This window comes from Pristiophorus japonicus, unplaced genomic scaffold, assembly GCF_044704955.1.
Source record: "Pristiophorus japonicus isolate sPriJap1 unplaced genomic scaffold, sPriJap1.hap1 HAP1_SCAFFOLD_52, whole genome shotgun sequence".
NCBI lineage: Eukaryota > Metazoa > Chordata > Chondrichthyes > Pristiophoridae > Pristiophorus > Pristiophorus japonicus.
Window position 1 is genome coordinate 244776 of NW_027254426.1, and position 26185 is coordinate 270960.

Sequence of the window (26185 nt, forward strand, 5' to 3'; positions counted from 1 at the left end):
TAATTCTTGTTGTCCCAGCTGCTGAAAATTTGGGACAAACAAGTAAAAGACACGTGGTGCTGGTGGACAATTTTATTGCCTTTATCATTGATGCTTGATCGACAAGTCTCGTTGTCAAATCGTGTGCTCTGTGGGAGCACAGTCCCGCATTGCTGAACTCTTTGCTTCAGCACGCAGTCTGAAGTTTGGATTAAAAAACAGGAAGATTGAAGTTTGGATGGAAAAGAGACTGTTAGACAATGTGGTGCCTTCAGCCAGTGAGATGAGTAACTGGTCATTGTCTAGATGTTATATATTTGAGTACCTTGTTACGGTGGGAATAATGCAAATTCAGGACTAAATGTTTGACGATGTCTGTATGTTCTGTATTTGAGTTTAAACTTGTTAATATATAATGAGATCTGTAAGTTAAACAAGCAATATTAAGTCTGTCTGTTAAACGATTCAGAAAGCAGTTCGTCTGGATTGTCTAAATGCAAAGAATAAAAGTTCAAAGGCTTTTTCAGTATAAAGATGACTTTTATGGACTGTAGAGACACAGACATCAGAGACACCAGACATTTGGAAGGTGTGTGTCTCAAGCAGCCACGGAAATCGAAGCAAGCTGCCTTTGTGAAGTGCTCTCAGTAACTTTCATACTTGGTTTGCTGAGTATGAATGATTAACTAAAAGACCCGATCCTGCCTTTCCTACAACAGAGTGTGCGCGGGTAATTCGACGTTAAAAACAACGAAGTGAAAAGAGCAAGACAGCCGTTTACAACATTTTGGTGACCCCGACGTGATTTTCGAAAGTTATTTAGCTCATTCGAAGACCCCGACATGAAGCAAAAAGTTGGCTGAGTTGTTGGAAGAAGTGTTTCCCACACATCAGTTCGAGGGGTGAGCATTCTCTTAGTTGTCGTGATTAAAGGGATCTTCAGTTAGTAATGGGAGGCTCAGGGGATATTCCAGTTGAAGTCCGGTCATTTCTTAATGAGTGGATTGAGTTGAAAGGGGGAACTTATGGGATAAGACAGGAAACAATGACAGGAGGATGGAGAGAGACACGGCAGTCCTTAGTGGAGAGTGTCCAGTTAAAAAAGATTAAAGTGTTTGGGTTAAAAAGTGATAAAAAGAGAAAAGCGTTCGTGTTGCAGTGTCTCATGCTGGGGATTCAAACGTTAGGAGAAGAGGCTGAGGCTCGAGATAGGGAAGTCTCAGAACTCAGAGAGCAGCGAACATCAGTGAGTAAAGAAGTAGAGAATTGGTGATTTCAGGCACTCGGGGCAGCCAGGACTGTTCTGACGCTGAATCAGCATATTGCTGATGAACAGAAGCGTAATCAAGATCTAGAGAAAGGAATATCTAAGCTGCAGCAGATGGTGGTATTAGGTTGCCCAGCGGAGACAGCAATTGATAAAGCTGGGTGGTATTCGGAGGATTCCCCGGGTCTGTGAGCTGAAAAGAGGATTAAGGGACAGGGAGAATGCCCACCGTTCCCATCCACAGCTCCTTTGTCTTCTCTGACTTCGGAGCCTCGAACTCGTGTGGTTCACGTGGCAACGTTAGGATCGGAGGCGGAGCACTTAAATGCCTCTTCGGTTACTCAAACGCTTAACACCCCATAACATTACGCACGACCTTCCGGTAATGTGGAGAGTGGGGGAAGCACGCTCGAGTGGACTAGGCCAGAGCAGGATCATGATTCCTCTGTTCCCTATGGAGCTCGTGAAGGGAACACGACCTTAAGTGGTTTTGGGGCTACCTGGTATGAGCGAGGAGGGGTACAGTTACAGGACATGAGAGCTATCCTTAGTGAAGTGTGACCTGCATCTCTTCAGGATCTTAATAAGTTTGCCCAGTGGTGGTGAAATATTCTGGGATGGTGGCAGTCTGGGACATATCAGAGAAACCGAGGGTTCACATGGTTCTGTGAGCTTGAGGGAATCACCAGGGAACGGTAGTAGGTTTTGAAACAACTTCCAGGTTTCATGCTTGGTAGAATAATAGCTGCAATCTTTGTTACTCACTCGGGCCACAGTTAATAAAGCGGCTTGCATTATTACCAGGGGAAGGACCCAGGGAAGCTGGGGAACGTATATTCCAGTTGTGTAAAAGTTTGGGAAGTCATTGGATTGATATCAGTCATTATGGGGATGGTACACATAGAGAGATCATTTTGACTCTCCTACCCCCATCAGTAGTTCTGGAAGTAGATGCCTGGGGTGGAGACGAACGTTTTGATAAATGGTTGGCAAGGGTAGAAAGCTTGTATCAGGGAGCTGCAGGAATTTCAGTCATGGAAGTGAGACAGGGGTTACAGCGATGGAAGGCAGAATGGCCTGAGTAGATGAATCCCGCGAGGAGTCACATAAAAGGAGCAGGACCAGGTGGTGGCCGTCAGTTGATAGAGGACAGGGATAGACTGGCTAAAGAATTAGAAAAGTTAAAAGAAAAGTTTAAGAATCAGGAAAGAGAAGCTGGAGACACAGACAGGAATGATACCTCGGTTCAGTTGCTGAGGTCGGGGGTAGATTCCGCAGGTGAGGGATGATCCCTATAGGGATGCCGCGCCTCAACCACACATGTCGTTCCTTTAGGACCCTTACTTCAGGATAGGGGTGGCCATACCCTTATCGAGGCTTGTGTGGAAGGGCAGCGGGAAATGGACACAGGGTCAGCCGGACAAATGAAGGTGCTCCTGGAGGAAGGGGATTCCCCTCTTCAGAGACAGTTCCCCAACACCCCAGATACACGAGGAACAGTTACTGAACAGTCAGAGATGAAAGCAGTGGGAGAAGCTTGTTCAGAAACATTTAAAGTGTCTGCAGGAATGGGCTGTCTCAGAACTGATGAGATGTTCAGTGAAAAGCTCAAATGTGGGAGCTACAAACATGATCTTAAAGGATGTGAAATAGAAGTTGGATTGTTGCAAATGTCGAGAGAGTAAATGACAGCAGTTCCAAAGGGTGAACTGAGAGAAGGACTGGGTCTCTCGACTGACTATTCAGCATTTCCGTCATCCTTTACTGTATGTTGTTACACTTCTCCCACAAAGCAGAGGAAATTGTTAAAACCTGTGCAGAGGGTAACAGACTTAGTCGAAGACACCGATTGTGAGTTTACATTTCTGAATGAAAACAGCATGGAATTCAGTTGGAAACATCAAAAAATTGAAAATTGACTTTTAAGTAAAAATTGATATGGTGATCACAGACCAACGGACTTTAAAATGGCATCCTGAGAATCTGAATCTACAAGAACCCTACTTTGACCCGAAGCGTGCTGCTATTTGGAAGAAGGAAATACGGAAATGGAATACAACATTTCAACAGCTGCAGAGTTTGAATCAAGCAATCGTTGTGGACATTAACCATCACACTGCGGAAATCGAGAACGTGCACACAACTTTGGAGCAGATTGAACATGTAAGCTGGTGGGAGCCATTGTTGGGATGGAGCCCGACGGCAACAGGTGTGATGAACACAATGATACACCCTGTCCTTATGCTGGTGCTGGTTCAGCTGATCGTGCTGGTCATTTTGATTTACTGTGGATGTCGTGTTGGAAAACAAGGACAACAACTGGACAATGCTGTTGAATGAGTTCGAACCACCATGCAAATGTATGTTACCCAGATAAGACCTGCAGAGAGGCGAGGAGAAGAAGTGGGGGAATGTGGGAGCACAGTCCCGCATTGCTGAACTCTTTGCTTCAGCACGCGGTCTGAAGTTTGAATTAAAAAACAGGAAATTGAAGTTTGGATGGAAAGAGACTGTTAGACAATGTGGTGCCTTCAGCCATTGAAATGAATAACTGGTCATTGTCTGTATGTTAAATATTTGATTGTACCTTTGTTACTATTTAATGACATCTGTAGGTTAAACAAGCAATATTAAGTCTGTGTCTTAAACAATTCACAAAGCCGTTAGCTGTGATTGTCTAAATGTAAAGAAATAAGAGTATTAAGATAAGACTCACACACGCAGACACCAGAGACACTGGACATTCGGAAGGTGTGTGTCTCAAGCAGCCACGGAAATCGAAGCAAGCTGCCTTTGTGAAGTGTTCTCAGTAACTTTTATAATTGGTTTGTTTGGTATGAATGTTTAAATTAAAGACCCGATCCTGCCTTTACTACAACGGAATGTGTGCGGGTAATTCGAGGTTAAAAGCAACGAAGCAAAAAGAGCAAGACAGCCGTTTACAACATTTTGTAACAGGTAACTGACGGTTGAGCACACGATTTGATAACTAGCCTTGTAGATCAAGCATCAATGACAAAGGCAACAAAACTGCCCACCAGCACCAGATGTCTTTCACTTGTTTGTCCCACATTTTCAGCAGCTGGGACAACAAGGAATCAGATTCCACCGAGATTTGAACTCAGATCCCAGAGTGCTCACCATTACACTATGGAACCAAACATGGTAAAATCTTTGAAACAATTCTCAAAAACAACAAAATCATCTCCAACAGTACACTTTGGCTCGGCCTTTTCTCATCCACACCATCAGTTTCCTCTCTTTGCGCTCTGCTAATTATCGATGCAGAGCAATTCACACAGATGCCATCGAGGCTATGGTTTTTCAAGTAGCTGTTTCTGTTTCACACTGTTCATCACAGCTTGGACTTCAGTCTTGCCAGGTAAAAAGTGCGTTGGCATTGCAATGTATTCATGTAAAATGCTTGGCATGGAAAGAAAATGCAAAGTTTTGTCAAGTTAGCGAGTAGGTGACGAGGTTTGGGGTTGATGTGCGTCGCTTTCAATGTTTGAAATTTCACCAAGCAAAGAAACGGTGAATTGAACTGTCCGCAGTCAGGAGCTGAAAAGGAATGAATACCTAATACCGGCTTCGGGACAATCAGAATACTTCGTCACAGACAAGGCACCGGAAGGCTGGAAGGTAGATCACACCGGTTGTGGGAGAGCTGGTTGGCGGTGACATGGAAGTGTCTGCAGTGTGCGGGACCAGACTGCTTCCACACATCCACAATGAATGTCCCACCCTTTACTTGGGAAAAGTACAACTGAGAGTGGACAAGTTCCATCCCGGTCAGAGCAATCTGAAGCTTTAACTGACTGACACCCTGGTTTGGGATGTCTTGCAGCGTGTATTTACGTCAGTCTCTGTGATGCAATGGGTTAGCGCGTTCGGCTGTGAACCGAAAGGTTGGTGGTTCGAGCCCACCCAAAGACGAAGCATTTAATTGTTTTTCCCCGAGGATTCGGTGCTGCACGATTCCAGGTTGTCATTGTGTGTTTTGGCCGCGCGAATATATTCCACAAACATTGCCAGCTGTGCTGTTATCCAGTGAGTTCCCACTCCAATACTTTTATGAGCATTCAGTTTGAGTGTATACAGAACTGAACAGAGATATCAGAAAATTTAACAAGGTTGTGGGACATTGTTTTTTGTTCATATTGAAACACTATTATGAATAAATCCATTTCTTCAAATATTTAATTGAACATGTTTTCAAAATGTTTCCGCGCAGTTTTGAACCAGGGACATTTCGCGTGTGAGGTGAATCTAATAACCACGACATTACGGAAACACTACAGCAATGTTCGGAACATAACCAGTGCTTTCACCGACACAGCTGGCCTATACTTCAGGACCTGGTTTTATGAGAATAGAGTGATGGTGCTATATTTAGGAAGGCTGTGAGTGTGGCAGGAATTGATCGAGTGTTTCCCAGACTTTACACATAGGAACAGGAGGTGGCCATTTAGCAGAGAGTGGTTAGGATCTGGAATGCACGGCTTGAAAGGATGGTGGAGGCAGACTCAATCTTATCTTTCAAACGGGAGCTGGATCAGTGTCTGAAGGAAAAGCAATTGCAGGGCTACAGGGAAAGGGCGGGGGAGTGGGACTCGCTGAGAGTCGGCATGGGCTCGACGGGCCGAATGGCCTTCCGTGCTGTAACCATTCCATGATTCTATAAGTTAGTGGCACATTTCATAGTGTGGGTGGAAGCAGAACATTGCAAAGGGACATGGATTGAGTCGGCAAAACTAGAGGCATCTGATTCAGGAGATTCGGGGGGCGCGGAAATTCGGAAGTTTAATGACTTTGAAAGGAACATTTTTGTTTTGTGCAGTTACGGTCAGAGAAATGTTTGTGAAAGGAATTTTTTGAACAGAGGAATGCAGCATTTAATCTTGTGCCTTAACACTTCTTCCTGGGTGTCGGGGTCACATTTCTTTTCGAGGTTATTCTTGTCAAAAAGGAGTTAGATGTAGTCCTTCAGACTAGGGGGATCAAGGGCTATGGTGAGAAAGCAGGAATGTGGTATTGAAGTTGCATGTTCAGCCATGAACTCATTGAATGGCGGTGCAGGCTCAAAGGGCCGAATGGCCTACCTCTGCACCTATTTTCTATGTTTTCTATGTTTCTTGAATTTATATTTCCTTTGGTGTTTCACAATAACCAGACCTTTGCTCTCAAGTCTTTCTCACTGTTTTTCCAGTCTCCTGTTGATGTACCAGCAATGAACATTTTGAACCAGACACTAAAAACACACTGTGCAAAATGGGACATTCTTTAACAGTAAACGTGGGGCTCGAACCCCCAAATTCGAGATTAAGATTCTCATGCTCGACCGATTGATCTCACGGGGCTTCTACCAAATAGACGTTTTTGTCGTTGATTGCAGCCAGGCGCCTGTTGGCTCCGCCCCAGATGTTTAAACTTGCTGTCAAGGAACTGCCAGGATCTTCTTGAATGGTGGACCAGGCTCGAGGGGCCGAATGTCCTACTCCGGCCCCTAATCCTTACACATGTTTATGACCTTATGACCTTTCACAGGAGAACAAACTCGCCCCTGAGCATGCATGAGGAGATAGCTCCAGAAAATATTCCCACCCGGTGAGCTTTTGCGTGTGAGGCGAACGTGTTAACCACTACACTGCTGAAACCTCTCCACTTTCAGCACCCGGTCAGACGGAAATGTTAAGCGAGCAGGTGAACTGCTGAATCCCACTTTGAAGGAGTTGATCGTGGTGTCAAACAATGGGTTTCACTTAATGATTAAAAATAAGAAATGTCAGATTTAAACACAGACCTCGAGAGAAGACTGCAACCTGAACACAGCACCTGAGACCGCTCGGCCATCCTGACTATTTAATGCTGTATATTGCCATCTGCAGGTTGATTTTGAACTTTTGTATCCTGTCACATGAAATAAATGAGGGCAGCAGGCATATCTCTGTCTGACACCGGGGAAACATTGAGACAAACCTTGGAGCAAGGTTCTGGTTAATGCCAAACAGAAAAGAATATATTAATTGTGGAAGAACAATATCTAAAAGTACAGTAACTCTGATGTGATTTAAACACGCTACCTTCGGAACTGAAATCAGTCACGCTACCATTGCGCCACGAGGTCTACATCATAAGACTCAGATGTTCGTCTACATGAAGGTGTCACAATACTAGGAGCTTTAAAATCTCCGCCCATTCCCACCTGGTGTCAGAAGCAGCGCTCACCTCCCAGTCACTGTATGCTTTTTTCTGAAACTTTTGTGTTGCTTTCATGGGAAAGCATCATGAATTAACCCATCACCTTCTTTTGCACAATGAAAGAAATGCTAACTGAGGGACAGTCGATACTTCAATCATTTGTCCTGTGCTTTGGGGAGCGGGCAGGAAAGTGGACCTGAGTCCATGATCGCATAGACCATAATCGTATTAAATGGCGGAGCAGGCTCGAGGGGCGTATGGCCGACTCCTGCTCCCATTTCTTATGTTCTTATGTTCTTCTGCATGTTGACCCATTTTACACACTGTATTTTAGGATCTGGTTCAAAATCTTCATTGCCGATGACATCAGGAATCTGGGGCAACTTTTGTCAAATTTAACAGCACCGGTTATTCCGACCATGCACAGAAAATAGAATCAGTAGGGAAGATAAAAGCCCATGGTGCTCATTTTCAGATTCAACGCAGTAGGATTTCAAATAAAGTTTAAGAATTTTACAGTGAAAAGATTTGGAAGTGTTGTTGCATTTGTGTCTGTAATTAAACTTTGTGGCGTCTGACTCCCGTTCATGCCTCTGCTGAATAAGAAAGGAGAGTTTGACGTTGACCAGACTGCACTGCCCCTGATATTTGTGAGCTCATCCTTTATATTCAGTGGTTTCTCGCCCTTTGAAGGGCTGCAGTGTAGCGGATATCACGTTGGCGTCACAAGCGAAATGTACCCGGTGAATCCGTTTTCTCTCACTGAAAGTTATCTATCAATTGAAGTGAAATAAAGAGCACTTCAGGAATAAGGGATCACTTTTGCCAGGAGAATAAATAGCAAATAAAAACAGCAAATGCTGGAAATCTCAGCAGGTCAGGCACTTTTCACGTATAAAGCAAATGTGATAACCACTACACGACAGAAACCTCTGGCACAGCTGGCACAACAGATGGGAGCTGACCAGTGAGCTCTCTCTGTGCTGATCAGGAATGTGTTGGCTCACCTGAAACAACTTCTGTCCCACACTGAAAGTTCTCAATCCTTCTCCTCCACTGCCCTTTACAGAAATGTCACGGATCACCCAGCCACCGTGTTCAATTCCACATCCTCACAGTGGGGCCACAGAGGCTCCTACCGTCTCCCCGCGATCAGCGAACTCGCCCAGTTTACAAAATTAAACCCGGAACACGTGCCCGGCAAAGGGCAGGAGAAGCCAGATCGTCTGTAAGATCGGTCTATCACAGAAAGTATTGGTATTCATGGTTATTACAGCAATTATTAATCGTCTCACAGAACTCAATTATTTTTACGCAATGAATTGATCGACAATTGAAACTAGGTTAGTGCGTCGGATCTTAACCCCTCGACCACCAGGGAACAGTTATGATGCATCTAGATATATTTATATATATTCTTATTTGAACCTGAATATCAACGGCTAACTACCTAGACCTCATGACGCAACGGTAGTGCGTCTCACTTTGAGAGAGAGAAATTGTTCCACAATGACACCCATTTCATCTTTTGTTCACTTTTAAACACTAGAAACTGAGACAGGGGGAATAAATACAGAAATAAAAGCACAGGGATATAGACAAGAGGAAGAGAGAAGGGGAAAGATACTGCCCCCACCCAGAACTAATGCAGAAACCCCTCTGCTGCGCTCGGGGTGGCCAACCACAGCCTGGATACACTAACGGGAGAACACCAGCGGCAGGTCGGGGCCATAAAAGGAACGGCGAGCGGCCCTGGGAGCAGCTTGGAGATCCCGGGAGACTGCTCCAGGGAGCAGCGCGAGCTGGTGGAGGAGGGCGGCGGCAGCGAAGAGTGACGTCATCAAGGTCCAGGTCTGTGATTGGAGCGTGGGCATGTACCGCAGGAGCGGCGAGATCGGGGCGAAGGAGCGGCTAGAGACTGTGGAGGGATGTGATCAGGGCCCAGGGGAGGCATGAGTTCAGGGCCAGGGTCCCAGGGGCAGCACGGGCCAGCCCAAACTGCGATATGTGTGCGCACTGGGTCCGTGCAGCAGAACTGGTCTCCAGTCGACCTGCTTAACCCTTGCCACTGGACCAAGACCAAGCTCTGTAAAGTCCGTTTGATGGCTGGGGTGCACCGGCCATCACAACTAAAAAAAATCCACGCACAGATATCTTCCACCCTTCGGGTTGTAGTTCGGGTCCTTTATTGAAACACCTGTGAACTCATTCTTTTTCGGCGTGGAAGCAAGTCATCCTCGTTTCGAGGGACCGCCTATGATGATGACGATGATGGATACATTAACGTCCCAACAGCTCATTGACTGCAGGAGTGGGACCGTGCGGCACTTCAGAAAACATGTCGAAAAGGCAAAGTCACTGATTCCGTCTCATGTGCTCCTCCGATCAAGAATAACAACACACACTAAAAATGCTTCAATAATGGTTGCACTTTATCTCCGTGCAGCCTCTACAGTGTTAAGACACCACAACGATAGTGCGAATACATTCTTCCCATCAAAGTTCTATTTGTGCTACTTTGTTGTGGCAACTCTTGATTGCAGTCACCAAGATATCCCTTGAGATCTCGGGTAAAACTCATGCTTTTCCTTTGGCAATGCTTTTAATAGTCTGAGAACATTTGACTGGAGGTTTATTAACAGATAGCACTTCGTAAGGCCTTTATCTCCATATTTGCTAAGCAGTTGGCTCGTTGGTCTAGTTGTATGATTCTCACTTTGGGGTTGTTACTTGAAATTTGCGAGAGATCCAGGGCGAGCCCTTTTTTTGCCGTGAATTTTGAATTTGCATCGAACTTTTGCAAAGAAGCACTTGCATTTCTGCAGCGTCTGTCAGGAGCTCATAACGCCCCAAAGCGTTTTACAGCCGTTGAGTTACCTTTGAAATGTTGTCACTTGAGAAAAGATGTGCCCAAATCACCCCACACGCACCTCAACTCTTTGTGAAGGAGTTCATAGAATCATAGAAGTTTACAGCACGGAAGGAGGCCAATTCGGCCCATCGTGTCCACGCCGGCCAACAAGAGGCTATCCAGCCTAATCCCACTTTCCAGATCGAGGTCCATAACCCTGCAGGTTACAGCACTTCAGGTCACATCCAAGCACTTATTAAATGTGGTGAGTGTTTCTGCCTCTAACACCCTTTCAGGCAGTGAGTTCCAGACCCCCACAACACTCTGCGTGCAGAAATAAATAGGTGCAGGTGAAGGCCATTCGGCCCTTCGAGCCGCACCACCACGGAGAATGAATCAGTTAATTCAGAGACCATGGTCCAGAACGTAAAGAAGGGTAACTTTGAAGGTGTGCGGCATGAATTGGCTAGGATAGATTGGCGAATGATAGTTAAGGGGTTGACAGTGGATGTGCAATGGCAGACATTTAAAGACCGCATGGATGAACTGCAACAATTGTACATCCCTGTCTGATGTAAAAATAAAAAAGGGAAAGTTGCTCAACCGTGGCTATCAACGGAAATCAGGGATAGTATTAAAGCCAAGGAAGTAGCATACAAATTGGCCAGAAATAGCAGCGAACCCGGGGACTGGGAGACATTTGGAACTTAGCAAAGGAGGACAAAGGGTTTGATTAGGGCAGGGAAAATAGAGTACGAGAGGAAACTTGCAGGGAACATTAAAATGGACTGCAAAAGCTTCTATAGATATGTAAAGAAAAAAAGGTTAGTAAAGACAAACGTCGGTCCCCTGCAGTCAGAATCAGGGGAAGTCATAACTGGGAACAAAGAAATGGAAGACCAATTGAACAAGTACTTTGGTTCGGTATTCACTAAGAAGGACACAAACAATCTTCCGGATATAAAAGGGGTCAGAGGTTTTAGTAAGAAGGAGTGACTGAGGGAAATCCTTATTAGTCGGGAAATTGTGTTGGGGAAACTGATGGGATTATATTCCCAGGCCTGATGGTCTGCATCCCAGAGTAATTAAGGAGGTGGCCTTGGAAATAGCGGATGCATTTACAGTCATTTTCCAACACTCCATAGATTCTGGATCAGTTCCTATGGAGTGGAGGATAGCCAATGTAACCCCACTTTTTAAAAAAGGAGGGAGAGAGAAAGCAGGGAATTATAGACCGGTCAGCCTGACATCAGTAGTGGTGAAATTGATGGAATCAATTATTAAGGATGTCATAGCAGCGCATTTGGAAAGAGGTGACATGATAGGTCCAAGTCAGCATGTATTTGTGAAAGGGAAATCATGCTTGACAAATCTTCTGGAATTTGTTGAGGATGTTTCCAGTAGAGTGGACAAGGGAGAAGCAGTTGATGTGGTGTATTTGGACTTTCAGAAGGCTTTCGACAAGGTCCCACACAAGAGATTAGTGTGCAAAGTTAATGCACATGGGATTGGGGGTAGTCTGCTGACGTGGATTGAAAATTAGTTGGCAGACAGGGAGCAAAGAGTAGGAGTAAATGGGTACTTTTCAGAATGGCAGGCAGTGACGAGTGGGGTACCACAAGGGCCCTAGCTGTTTACATTGTACATTAATGATTTAGACGAGGGGACTAAATGTAGTGTCTCCAAATTTGCAGATGACACTAAGTTTGGTGGCAGTGTGAGCTGCGAAGAGTATGTTATGAGGCTGCAGAGTGACTTGGATAGGTTAGGTGAGTGGGCAAATGCATTGCAGATGAAGTATAATGTGGATAAAGGTGAGGTTATCCACTTCGGTTGAAAAACAGCGAGACAGACTATTATCTGAATGGTGACAGATTAGGAAAAGGGGAGGTGCAACAAGACCTGGGTGCCATGGTACATCAGTCATTGAAGTTTGGCATGCAGGTACAGCAGGCGGTTAAGAAAGCAAATGGCATGTTGGCCATCATAGCAAGGGGATTTGAGTATAGGGCAGGGAGGTGTTACTACAGTTGTACAGGGCCTTGGTGAGGCCACACCTGGAGTATTGTGTACAGTTTTGGTCTCCTAACTTGAGGAAAGACGTTCTTGCTATTGAGGGAGTGCAACGAAGGTTCACCAGACTGATTCCCAGGATGGCGGGACTGACATATCAAGAAAGACTGGATTCACTGGAGTTCAGACAAATGAGAGGGGATCTCATAGAAACGTTTAACATTCTGGTGGGTTTAGACAGGTTAGATGCAGGAAGAATGTTCCCAATGTTGGGGCAGTCCAGAACCAGGGCTCACAGTCTTAGGATTAGGGGTAAGCCATTTAGGACCGTGATGAGGAGAAACTTCTTCACCCAGAGAGTGGTGAACCTGTGGAATTCTTTACCACAGGAAGTTGTTGAGTCCAATTCACTAAATATATTCAGAAAGGAGTTAGACGTAGCCCTTCCTACTCGGGGGATCAAGGGGTATGGCGAGAAAGCAGGAATGGGGTCCTGAAGTTGCATGTTCAACCATAAACTCATTGAATGGTGGTGCAGGCTCGAAGGGCCGAATGGCCTACTCCTGCTATGTTTCTACATTCCAATAAGATCACGGCTGATCATTCACCTCAGTACCCCATTCCTACTTTCTCTTCATACCCCTTGAGCCCTTTTGCCATAAAGATCACAGATAATTCCCTCTGGAATATATCAAATGAACTGGCATCAACAATTCTCTGCGGCAGAGAATTCCACAGGTTAACAACTCTCTGAGTGAAGAAGTTTCTCCTCATCTCGGTCTTAAATGGCTTACCCCTTATCCCTGACACTCTGACCCCTGGTTCTGGACTTCCCCAACATCGGGCACATTCTTCCTGCCTTTAACCTGTCCAGTCCCGTCGGAATTTTATATGTTTCTTTGAGATCCCCACTCATTCTTCTTAACTCCGGTGAATACAGGCCCAGTCAATCCAGTCTCTCCTCATATGTCAGTCCTGCCATCCAGCGAATCAGTCTAGTGAACCTTCGCTGCACTCTCTCAGTAGCAAGAACATCCTTCATCAGGTTAGGAGACAAAAACTGAACACAATATTCCAGGTGAGGTCTCACCAAGGCCCTGTACAACTGCAGTAAGACCTTCCTGCTCCAGTACTCAAATCCCCCAGCTGTGAAGGCCAACATGCCATTTGCCTTCTTCACCGCCTGCTGTCCCTGCATGCCAACTTTCAATCACTGATGTACCATGACACCCAGGTCTCGTTGCACCTTCCCTTTTCCGAATCTGCCACCATTCAGATAATAATCTGCTTTCACTTTTTTGCCACCAAAGTGGATAACATGACATTTATCCACATTATAGTGCATCTGCCATGTATTTGCCCACTCACCTAACCTTTCCAAGTCACTCTTCAGCCTCTTAGCATCCTCCTCACAGCTCACATCGTCACGCAGCTTTGAGTCACCTGCAAACTTGGAGATATAACACTCAATTTCTTCATCGAAATCATTGATGTATATAGTAAATAGCTGAGGTCCCAGCACTGAGCCCTGCAGCACCCCACTCGTCACTTCCTGTCATTCTGAGAAGGACCCATTTATCCCGACTCTCTGCTACCTGTCTGCCAACCAGTTCTCTATCCATGTCAATACATTACCCCCAATACCATGTGCTTTAATTTTGCACACTAATCTCTTGTGTGGGACCTTGTCAAAGGCCTTTTGAAAGTCCAAATACATTACATCCACTGGTTTTCCCTTGTCCACTCTCCTTGTTCCATCCTCAAAAAATTCTAGATGATTTCCCAAGCATGATTTCCCTTTCTTAAATCCATGCTCACTTGGACTGATTTTGTCACTGCTTTCCAAATGCTATGCTATTTCATCCATAATAATTGATTCCAGCATTTTCCCCACTACTGATGTCAGGCTAACCGGTCGATAATTACCCGTTTTCTCTCTTCCTTCTTTTTAAAAAAGTGGTGTTATATTAGCTACCCTCCAGTCCATAGGAACTGATCCAGAGTCGATCGACTGTTAGAAAATGATCACCAATGCATCCACTATTTCGAGGGTTACTTCCTTAACTGCTCTGGGATGCAGACTATCTGGCGCTGGGATTTATCAGCCTTCAATCCCAACAATTTCCTGAACACAATTTCCTGACTAATAAAGATTTCCTTCAGTTCCTCCTTCTCGCTGGACCCTCGGTCCCTGAGTACATTAGGAAGGTTATTTGTGTCTTCCTTCGTGAAGACAGAACCAAAGTATCTGTTTAACTGGTCTGCCATTTCTTTGTTCTCCATTATAAATTCGCCTGATTCTGACTGCAAGTGACCGACGTTTGTCTTCACTAATCTTTTTCTCTTCACATATCTATAGAAGCTTTCGCAGTCAGTTTTTATGTTCCCAGCATACTTCCTCTCATACTCTATTTTCCCACTCCTTATTAAACCCTTTGTCCTCCTCTACTGAATTCTAAATTTCTTCCAGTCCTCAGGTTTGCTGCTTTTTCTGGCAAATTTATAGGCCTCTTCCTTGCATTTAACACGATCCCTAATTTCCCTTATTAGCCACGGTTGAGCCACCTTCCCCGTTTTATTTTTTCTCTAGACAGGGATGTACAATTGTTGAAGTTCATCCATGTGATCTTTAAATGTTTGCCATTGCCTATCCAGCGTCAACCTTTTAAGTCTCATTTGCCAGTCTATTCTAGCCAATTCACATCTCATGCAATCAAAGTTACCTTTCCTTAAATTCAGGTCCCTAGTCTCTGAATTAAATGTTTCAATCTCGATCTTAATAAAGAATTCTACCATATTATGGTCACTCTTCTCCAAGGGGCCTTGCACAACAAGATTGCTAATTAGTCCTTTTTCATTACACATCACCGAGTCTAGGATAGCCAGCCCTCAAATTGGTTCCTCGACATATTGGTCGAGAAAACCATCCCTAATACACTCCAGGAAATCCTCTCCACCGTATTTCTACCAGTTTGGTTACCTCAATCTATATGTAGATTAAAGTCGGCCATGATAACTGCTGTATCTTTATTGCACGCATCCATAATTTATTGTTTGATACTCTCTCCAAACTCACTACTACTGTTTGGTGGTCTGTGCACAACTCCCACTCATGTTTTCTGCCCTTTGGTATTCTGCAGCTCTATCCATACAGAGTCCACACCATCCAAGCTAATGTCCTTCCTTAATATTGCGTTAATTTCCTCTTTAACCAGCATCGTTCCCCGACCTCCTTTTCGTTTCTGTCTATCCTTCTTGAATGTTGAATACCTCAGGATGTTGAGTTCCCAGCCTTGGTCACCCTGGAGCCATGTCTCTGGAATCCCAATTATAACATATTCGTGAATTGCTGCCTCTGAGTGAATTCATCCACCTTATTACGAATAATCCTCGCATTGAGGCACAGAGACTTCAGGCTTGTCTTTTTAATACACTTTGTCCCTTTAGCATTTTGCTGTAATGTGGCCCTTTTTGATTTTTGCCTTGTGTTTCTCTGCCCTCCACTTTTACTTTTCTTCTTTCTATCTTTTGCTTCTGCCCCCATTTTACTTCTTTCTATCTCCCTGCATAGGTTCCTATCCCCCTGCCATATTAGATTAACGCCTCCCCAACAGCACTAGCAAACATTCCCCTCGACATTGGTTCCGGTCCTGACCAGGTGCAGACCGCCCGATTTGTACTGGTCCTATCTCCTCCAGAACCGGTTCCAATGTCCCAGGAATTTTAATCCCACCCTCCTGCACTACTCATCAAACCATATATTCATCTGAGCTATCCTGCATTTCCTATTCTGACTAGCTCGTGGCACTGGTAGCAATTCTGAGATTCCTACCTTTTAATTTAATTCCTAGCTTCCTAAACTCAGCTTGTAGGACCTCATCCCGTTTTTTTCTATATCGTTGCTACCTATATACACCACGACAGCTGGCTATTCACCCACCCCCTGCAGAATGCGCTGCAGCCACTCTGAGACATTCTTGACCTTTGCACCAGGGAGGCAACATACCATTCTGGGGTCTCGATTGCAGCCGCAGAAACATCTATCTATTCCCCTGACAATAGAATCCCCTATCACAATAGCTCTCCCACTCTTTTTCCTGCCCTCCTGTGCCGCAGAGCCACCCATGGTGCCATGGACTTGGCTGCTGCTGCCTTCCCCTGATGAGTCATCTCCTCCAACAGTACCCAAGGTGGTGTATCTGTTTTGCAGGGGGATGACCGCAGGGGACTCCTGCACTGTCTTCCTTCCACTGCTCTTCCTGATGTTTACCCATTCCCTCGCTGCCTGAGCAACCTTTACCTACGGTGTGTTCAATTTACGACATCCTCAGCATTGCGGATGAATCCGTGCGCAGCTCCAGTGCCGCAATGTGGCCTGTCAGGAGCTGCAGATGGATACACTTACTGCACATGTGGCCTGTCAGGAGCTGCAGATGGATACACTTACTGCACATGTGGTCAATAGGGACACTGGAAGCGTCCCTGACTTCCCACGTAGCACAGGAGGAGCATGACATGTGTCCGAGCTCTCCTGCGATGATTTAACCATTAGATGTACTTAATTTGGCAACAATTCCAAAGTTTCCTTGCTGCTAAGTGCAAGATGAAATCAAAGAAACAGAAAACTACTCACCACTCAACCAGCCAATCAATTACCCTCTTGGCTGTGACGTCACCCTTTGATTACTTTTGACTTCTTTCTTACTTTTGACCCTGCAACAGCTGTAGCTCGCTGCTCGCTGCTCCTCCAGCCGCTGCTCCTCCGACTGCCGCCGATCCCCGGACTCCCGCTGGGCCTTTATAGGCCGCTGCTCACACCTCCTCCGGTGACTGCTCCTCCGGCTTTTGGAAAAAAATAATTCAGTCAGGCAGAGTCAGCATGGATTTATGAAGGGCAAGTCATGATTGACAAATTTGCTGGAGTTCTTTGAGGATGTAATGAACAGGGTGGATAAAGGGGAACCAATGGATGTTGTGTATTTGGACTTCCAGAAAGCATTTGACAAGGTGCCACATAAAAGTTTACTGCACAAGATAAAAGTTCACGGGGTTGGGGATAATATAATAGCATGGATAGAGGATTGGCTACCAAACAGAAAACAGAGAGTCGGGATAAATGGTTTATTCCGGGTTGGCAATCAGTAACAGGTGGTGTGCCGCAGGGATCAGTACTGGGACCCCAACTATTTACAATCTATATTAAGGACTTGGAAGAAGGGACCAAGTTTGCTGATGATACAAAGATGGGAGGAAAAGCAACGTGTGAGGAGGACACAAAATATCTGCAAAAAGACATAGACAAGCTAAGTGAGTGGGCAAAAATTTGACAGATGGTGTATAATGTTGGAAAGTGTAGGGTCATGCACTTTGGCAGAAAAAAAACAAAGAGCAGGTTATTATTTAAATGGAGAGAGAATGCAAAGTGCTGCAGTACAGCGGGGTCTTGGGGTACTTGTGCAAGAAACACAAAAGGTTAATCTGCAGGTCAAGCAAGTGATCAGGAAAGCCAATGGAATCTTGGCCTTTATTGCAAAGGGAATGGTATAGAAAAGCTGGGAAATCCTGCTACAGTTATACAGGGTATTGGTGAGGCCACACCTGGAGTACTTAGTACAGTTTTGGTTTCCATATTTAAAAAAGGATAATAACATAAGAACATAAAAATTAGGAACTGGAGTAGGCCATCTAGCCCCTTGAGTCTGCTCCGCCATTTAAAAAGATCATGGCTTATCTGGCCGTGGATTCAGTTCCACTTACCTGCCCGCTCCCCATAAACCTGAATTCCCTTATTAGTTAAAAATCTATCTATCTGTGATTTGAATACATTCAATGAGCGAGGTCCCATCCAGGGTCAGCACTCTTTGATCCTGGGAATAAAGTGAAGGTCACAGAGTGACTGTGTCTAATATATACATGCCTCGTGTGAGTTTGTAACAAGGTGCAGAGACACTACATGTGGCGACGAGAAAGGGGAATCACCGAACCACGAGGATGGCCACCGGTGGCACAGAGGAACGCGACTCTGTGGGTGAGGACTGGGACGACTTTGTGGAAAGACTCCAGCAGAGCTTTGTCACAAAGGACTGGCTGGAAGAGACAGCGGCTGACAAGCGGAGGGCGCATCTACTGACCAGCTGTGGTGCACAGACGTATGCGCTGATAAAAGACCTGCTCGCACCCCAAAAGCCAGTGGACAAGTCTTTCGAAAAGCTCAGTCAGCTGATCAGTGAGCATCTCAAGCCGGCAAGTAGTGGACACATGGCCTGGCACCAGATCTACTCTCACCGGCGTCTGGAGGGTCAAAACGTCTCGGACTTGGTGGCGGAACTGCGGCGTTTGGCCAGTCTCTGTAAGTTTTCCGATGCCTGCATGGGGGAGATATTTAGGGACTTTTACATTGAGGGCATTAATCATGCTGGCATTTTCAGGAAGCTTATAAAGACCAAGGACCTGACTTTAGAAGGGATGGCGTTGATAGCTCAGACCTTTATGGCAGGGGAAGAGGAGACCAAGCTAATTTACGCACGCAGCCCTGGTTTTAACGTTGCGATGAACCAGGAAGTTAATGTTGCAAAGTGATACAGAACCTAGAACACAGAACCGCAGGCAGGCAAGGGCAATTCGACACCGCCCAGGCAGACAGGCAAGGGAAATGTAACACTGCCCAGGCAGCAACAAGCTCCAGGATGGGCCCACAACAGGGACAATAGAAAGGGGATCGGCAATTCATGCCATCACGAGGAACAATGCATCCCGTGATGGGACCATTCAGAGTGCTTAGAAACAGCTAAACGGGCCATCAGAGGGGAATGCCTGGGAATAGTCCTTTTGTTAACAGCAATAACACACTGCCAAAAGCTGCAGGTTCCAGCTTTATACCTGTAGGATTTGTAATGTCAGTGGACACTTGGCCAGGATGTGCAAAAAGGCAGTAGCGAGGCTCGTCTGCAAGACAGAGGAACCAGACGAGGGGTCTGCAATGCAGGATGAGGCCTGGGGAACAACCATGGATGCGGAAGTTCAAAGAGTTCATGCGGCTTACGTCCACAGATCATACACTAAAACGCCACCCATGAAGATGAAAATCTTACTGAATGGCATCCCGGTGCACATGGAGCTGGATACGGGAGCTAGCCAGTCTCTCATGAGCGCCCAACAGTTTAAGAGACTATGGTCACACAGAGCTAGCAGGCCGAAACTGGAACGCATTGAGACGCAGCTACGTACGAACACCAAAGAGATCATCCCAGTGCTGGGCAGCGCAAACTTGATGGTAACGCATAATGCATTACAGAACTGGCTGCCACTCTGGATTGTTCCGGAAAATGGCCCCGCACTTTTGGTAAGGAGTTGACTAGCTGAGATGTATTGGAAATGGGGGGATGTGCACGCCATTTCATCCGTGGAACGAAGTTCATGCTCGCAGGTCTTGCAAAAATTCGCGTCACTGTTTTAACCCGGTGTCGGTACGTTCAAGGGCACTAAAGTAGTGATACGCATCACTCCGGACGCCAGACCAGTGCACCACAAAGCCAGAGCGGTGCCGTACGTGATGCGTGAGAAAATTGAAAGTGAACTGGACAGGCTGCTCAGAGAGGGCATAATTTCGGCCATTGGATTCAGCGACTGGGCAAGTCCCATCGTTTCCGTCCTCAAAGCAGATGACTCGGTTAGGATTTGTGGCGCCGACAAAGCCACCATCAACCGAGTGTCGCTGCAAGACCAATACCTGCTTCCGAGAGCGGAGGACCTCTTTGCCACGCTGGCAGGTGGAAAGCTGTTCACAAAGCTGGACCTCACTTCGGCCGACATGACTGAGGAACTGGCGGGAAATTCCAAGCTTCTGACCACCATCACGACGCACAAAGGATTATTTGTCTACAACAGGTGCCCGTTTGGCATTCGTTCGGCAGCGGCTATCTTTCAGCGAAACATGGAAAGCTTGCTCAAGTCCATCCCTGGAACGGTCGTATTCCAAGACGACATCCTTATAATGGGTTGAGACACAGAGGAACACCTCCGCAACCTGGAGGAGGTGCTATGCCGATTGGATTGGGTAGGTTTGCGGCTGAAAAAGGCCAAGCGTGTGTTTTTGGCCCCAGAGATCGAGTTCCTGGGCAGGAGAGTTGCCGCAGACGGGATCCGGCCCACTGAATCAAAAACTGAGGCGATTCGCCGGGCGCCCAGTCCCGGCAACACGTCGGAGTTGCGATCATTCCTGGGAATTTTGAACTATTTTGGGAACTTTCTGCTGAACTTAAACACATTGTTGGAGCCATTACACATGCTCCTCCATAAAGGTTGTGAATGGTTTTTGGGGGATTGTCAAGAACGGGCTTTCAATAAGGCGAGGCACCTGTTGTGTTCCAAAAAACTGTTGACTTAGCATGAGCTCTGTAAAAAACTGGTTTTAACATGCGATGCATCATCCTACGGAGTTGGGTGTTTATTGCATCAGGGTAACGATGACGGCCGACTCCAACCGATGGCTTACACCTCCAGGTCGCTCTCCCAGGCAGAGCATGGATATGGCACGATCGAGGAGGAGGCACTCACGTGTGTGTACGGTGTGAAAAAGATGCACCAGTGCCTTTTCGGCAGACAGTTCGAGCTAGAGACGGATCACAAGCCGTTAATATCCCTGTTGTCTGACACCAAGGTTGTCAACGCTAACGCGTCAGCTCGCATACAGCGATGGCTGCGTATGAGTACACCACACGGCACCGGCCAGGCACCGAAAATTGCGCTGATGCATTCAGCAGGCTCCCACTGGCCACCACCGTGGGGGCGTCAGAGCAGAGCACCGAGATGGTCATGGCCATTGAGGCTTTTGACACTGCGGGCACCCCCATCACAGCCCGACAGATCAAACTCTGGACCAACAGGGACCCCCTCCTATCCATGATAAAGAAATGTGTCCTGACTGGGAATTGGGCGCCCGCACACAGGCCGTGCCCCTAGGAAGTCAGGCTGTTTCAAAGACGGATGGATGAGCTCTCCATTCAAGCCGACTGCCTGTTATGGGGCAGCCGGGTAGTCATGCCCCAGAAAGGAAGGGAAGCATCCATCAGGGAACTCCACAGCGAGCAGCCTGGCATCGTGTTAATGAAGGCCATTGCCCAGTAACATGTATGGTGGCCGGGGATTGACTCAGACCTGGAACACTGGGTTCGCAAGTGCACGATGTGTGCCCAACTGGGCAATGCCCCCAGGGAGTGTCGAAATCTCGACCTCCGAAAAGAATGACTCCGACACTTACAGCTCCAATAGAAGTTTCCTTTTTAATTTACATGCTCGCAAGGTGTAGGTCACACTCAGTCAAGGGCGAAGTGAACACCTCCGAAATGGTTCAGTTTAACAATATATTTATACAGTAAAACCAAAGTTCTGGCCTCTTCCTGTGTATTGCTCTGTCTCACAGTCAGTGAATACAGATAAAGAGTTAATTACTATATCCTGGTCCTGACATGGTTTACAGATATTTCCTTTTGTCAGGGTAATCAGGAAGCCAAACGGCCATTACTCCATGAGTCATAGGTAATGGGCTATCACCTGTCTTGTATTGTGTCAGGATTGTTTCAATTTCCTGGTCAGTTTATCTGTTTGCATCAAATGGATGAGGTCTTGGAAAGAGATAATGGCAAGAAGATAAGGTTGGGGTGACATGGAACTCCTGTAGTGTAGACAATAGGAGAGCACCATGGGGGTTACTTGTCTCAGCATGACTTGTCTCCTCGCTGTCTGATGGCCATTAGCCATCTCACAGCAGGTTTAGCTGTTTATGCAAGCTGACTGCTAAAATGCAGAAAGTTCTGGAAGGGCCAGGACTCCATTTTAATCAAAAGGCACACAAATACCGTATGGTATCAGCTTAGATAAAAATACTTTCCACATTCCCCCATTTTGTCCTTCACAAGATCAACTCAATCCATTCTGATCTTGTACAGTCTTTCCATTTCTGGTCCTTTAGTTTCATTACTCACTATGCATATTATACCTTCAGGATTTCTTATTCTGGGAGTAATGCTTAGGAAGGGAGGCTGATGGTTATTATCATAATTGGGCTGGTACCATCCCTGGAAGGCTGTAAGTTTATACCCTGCCGACCTCCATTCTGTTTGCTCCTTCGTTTCTGGCCCCTTAGTTAGTTTTGTCCTGTTTTGCACTGTCAACCATTCTACCATTTCTGATTCGTTAAAGGGGACAGATCTCAGGGGAATACCCCCCTTGGAGTGGACAGGTACATGGGAACATATCCAACAATTCGACAAGTTTCTTTCTTGAGCATACGTATGACTCAGTGCCATAAATACATTTACGTGCAATTCCCTTCGGTGGCGGGTCTGTACCCCTGGTGTAATCAATAATGTGAAGTAAAACTCTGTCAAGCCCAGCACCATCAGTCCCCATAGTCCATACAGTTCCTTATTCAGTCTTCCTTTTTCTGTTCCTCTGATTCCTTCGTCCCTTCCTCCTGGTCGCGTGCCCGTTTGCAATGGGATGCGTGGATCCATGTTGGTCTTTCCTTTACCTTGATTGCAGTATTGGTCGCCAGCAAGACCTGGTATGGTCCTTCGAATCTTGGCTGTAGACTGCTTTTCCTTTTAAAAATCTTGATGTAAACGAATTACCCTGGCTCCAGGTTATGACACTTCCCTTCCGCTGGCTTGACTTGGGCTTCCTTTATCTGTGAATGAAAGCTGGAAATACATTTGGTTAGTGCAATACAATAATTCAACATATTTTCCTCCATTTTGTGGATGTCCATCTGGTTTGCAGTAAATGGTGCTGTAAAAGGTAGTCGTTGGGGACGTCCCATAACTATCTCATGCGGTGACAGGCCTGTTGTTCTGTTGGTTGCAGATCGCATTACCATCAAAGCTAAGGGCAGCAGTTCTGTCCATTTCAGTCCAGTGTCATTGCATAGCTTTGCCAGCTTATTTTTAAGCATTCCATTATATCTTTCAACAAGTCCAGCTGATTGTGGATGATAACTGCAATGAAAACGTTGATTAATCTGTAAAGCTTTACACATTTCTCTTATAACAGTTCCCATGAAATGTGACCCGTTATCACTGGAAAGCTTATCAGGGATTCCGAAGCGCGGTACAATTTCTTTTAACAAACATTTAGCAACAGTAGTGGCATCGGCCTTTTTACATGGAAAGGCTTCAATCCATCTAGAGAACACATCTACAATAACTAATACATACTTGAATCCCATACACATATGTAATTCAATAAAATCCATTTGTAAATGTACAAAAGGCCCGACTGGATTTGGGTGGGAGGCAGATTCTACTTTTTCCGTCTTACCCGGATTCATTGTCTGATAGGTAACACAATTTTCACAGATTTGTTTTGCAATTGCCGAAATACCTGGTGCATACCAAGTTGCCAAAATATAATCTGCCAATCCCCCTTCGCCTGCATGTGTGAATGTATGAACACATCGGGCAATCCATGGAAGTAAGGATCTAGGGGCCACCACGCGGCCGTCATGGTGAACCCATATTCCTTCTGGATTTTTGTAACATTGATCCTTCGTCCAGGTCACCACCTCATCCGTTCTGGCCTGTGTCTGAAAGGCCAGCACGTCATTAATAGTGGGTGGCGGGTCTGAGCAATTATTTTTCCTTAGTGGGAACAATGACACCTGCATCCCCCCTTTCGACAGAGCTGCTGATTTAGCTGCATTATCAGCTCTGGCATTCCCAAGTGCCACCTCATTCGACTGGCCTGTATGTGCTTGGCATTTGATAATGGCAAGTTTCAAAGGGCATTGAATGGCTCACAGGAGATTTTCCACTTGTTCTGCATTTTTGATAGGGGTTCCTGAAGAACTCAGGTACTCGCGAATCTTCCAAATTTGTCCATAGTCATGGGATACCCCAAAAGCATACATGGAGTCAGTGTAGATATTAACTGTGTGTCCTTCAGCCAGAATACAGGCTCGAGTTAACGCAAACAATTCGGCTTGTTGGGCTGAAAAGGAGTCTGGAAGAGAGGCTGTTTCGACAACATTAAACTGAGTTACAATTGCATAAGCCGCTCTAGGTTGGCCCCTATCATTTCGTAAGGCTGATCCGTCAACATCGTACACTAGATCAGGATTACACATTGGTACATCTGTTAGATTGATACGTGGTTTAGTCACTAATTCGGTTACCATTTCACATGAATGGGGTTTGTGTTCGTCTTCCGTGGGGAGTAGAGTGGCTGGATTTAAGGTAGTGCATCTTTTGATGACAAGGTTCGGATTTGATAACAGTTCGACCTCGTATTTAGTGGTTCATGCGGAGGTTAGGTGTTGGGTGGCACATTTAGTAAGTAAAATCTCGACAGAGTGTGGGATATACAAAATCGTCTGATGATTTAGAGTTATTGTCTGAGCCTGTTGCATAGCATAATAAGCTGCTGCCAATGAAGGAAGACATCCTGGTAGTCCGCGTGCCACTGGGTCTAAGTGGGTACTGAAATACGCTACCGGTCGCTGCCTGTCCCCATGTAACTGAGTCAAAACAGATTGTGCAAAACCCGACTTGTGATGCACAAATAAGTTGAATAGCTTAGTGTAATCTGATAATCCCAAGGCGGGTGCTGAAGTGAGGGACTGTTTAAGGTTCTGAAAAGCATTCCGGGATACCTCATTCCAAATCAACTTCTCTGGTAGTGCGGATATGGACATGTCTAACTGTGGTCTAACGATCTCGGAATAACTCGTAACCCATTGCCAGCAGTATCCTGTCATGCCGAGGAGGTGTTTCATTTCTCTCTTGGTTACTGGTAGTGGGGCAGAGCAGATTGCTTTTACTCGGTCTTGTGTCAATTGTCTCGTATCTCTGACCAATTCGTGCCCTAGATACCGAACATTTTCTGAGACAAATTGTAACTTTGCCTTTGACACCTTGTGTCCTTTTGAGGCCAGAGCTTTTAATAACACAAGGGAGTCCGTTTCGCAGGCCAATTTGGAGGGTGAGGCGAGCAATAAGTCGTCAACATACTGCACAAGTGTAGAACCTGCTGGTAAAATTACATATTCCAGATCCCTCTTTCGGCATTGTGAGAATATGGTAGGGCTCTCGGTAAATCCCTGCGGGAGTCTTGTCCACGTATATTGGCGTCCATTATACGTGAAGGCAAACAGGAATTGGGACTCTGGGTGAATGGGTATTGAGAAAAATGCTGAACACAGATCAACTACTGTGTAATACGTTGATGATGCCGGAATACTGGCAAGTATAATTGCCGGGTTGGGAACCACTGGATAAGTTGGGAATACCGAATGATTCACGGCTCGTAGGTCTTGGACAAATCTCCATTTGTCACTATTGGGCTTCTGCACCGGAAAGATCGGTGTGTTACATGGACTTCTAGTTGGAACGATTACTCCCTGGGCCAGCAGGGACTTAATGACTGGCTCAATACCTTGTTCTGCGGCTGGGGACAAGGGGTATTGAGGCTTCTTGGGGAGCGGGGCGGTTGAATTGATCGCTACCTTATAAGGTTGTGCGGTGAGCATCCTTCCTACTTCATTAGCGTGTGTAGACCATAGTTGTTCTGGAACTTTAGCAAGAAGCTCTGCTGTGCTTTGTCGTACTGGGAAGCTAGTGGCTGAGAGCATCCTTTCTTCTAAGACAGCATCGAAGTATATTTTCCCATTCAACTTGACCGAATAGCCTCCCCCCCTTTCATGTTGCCCCAAAGTTCCATTACGTGTGTGCCATTCCTCTTGTACTGGGGATCCTTGCATTCTTTTAACCATTCGTCCTAAATCCTGGGGTTTATGTGTGCCTGCAACCGCAAGGGTGCAGTGTGGAACGCTCCCTTTAACCCGAAACAAGCTCTGACTGTGGGAGGATAATTCAACCCCT

The 26185-nt window shown here is 45.9% G+C and overlaps 1 non-coding gene across 1 annotated transcript; it reads left to right on the plus strand.

Annotated features, from left to right (window-relative positions):
• The first annotated feature begins 5108 nt into the window (after positions 1 to 5108).
• Positions 5109 to 5182, plus strand: trnah-gug (transfer RNA histidin (anticodon GUG)). The gene has a single exon. It is a non-coding gene; the product is annotated as a tRNA-His (tRNA).
• Positions 5183 to 26185: the final 21003 nt, after the last annotated feature.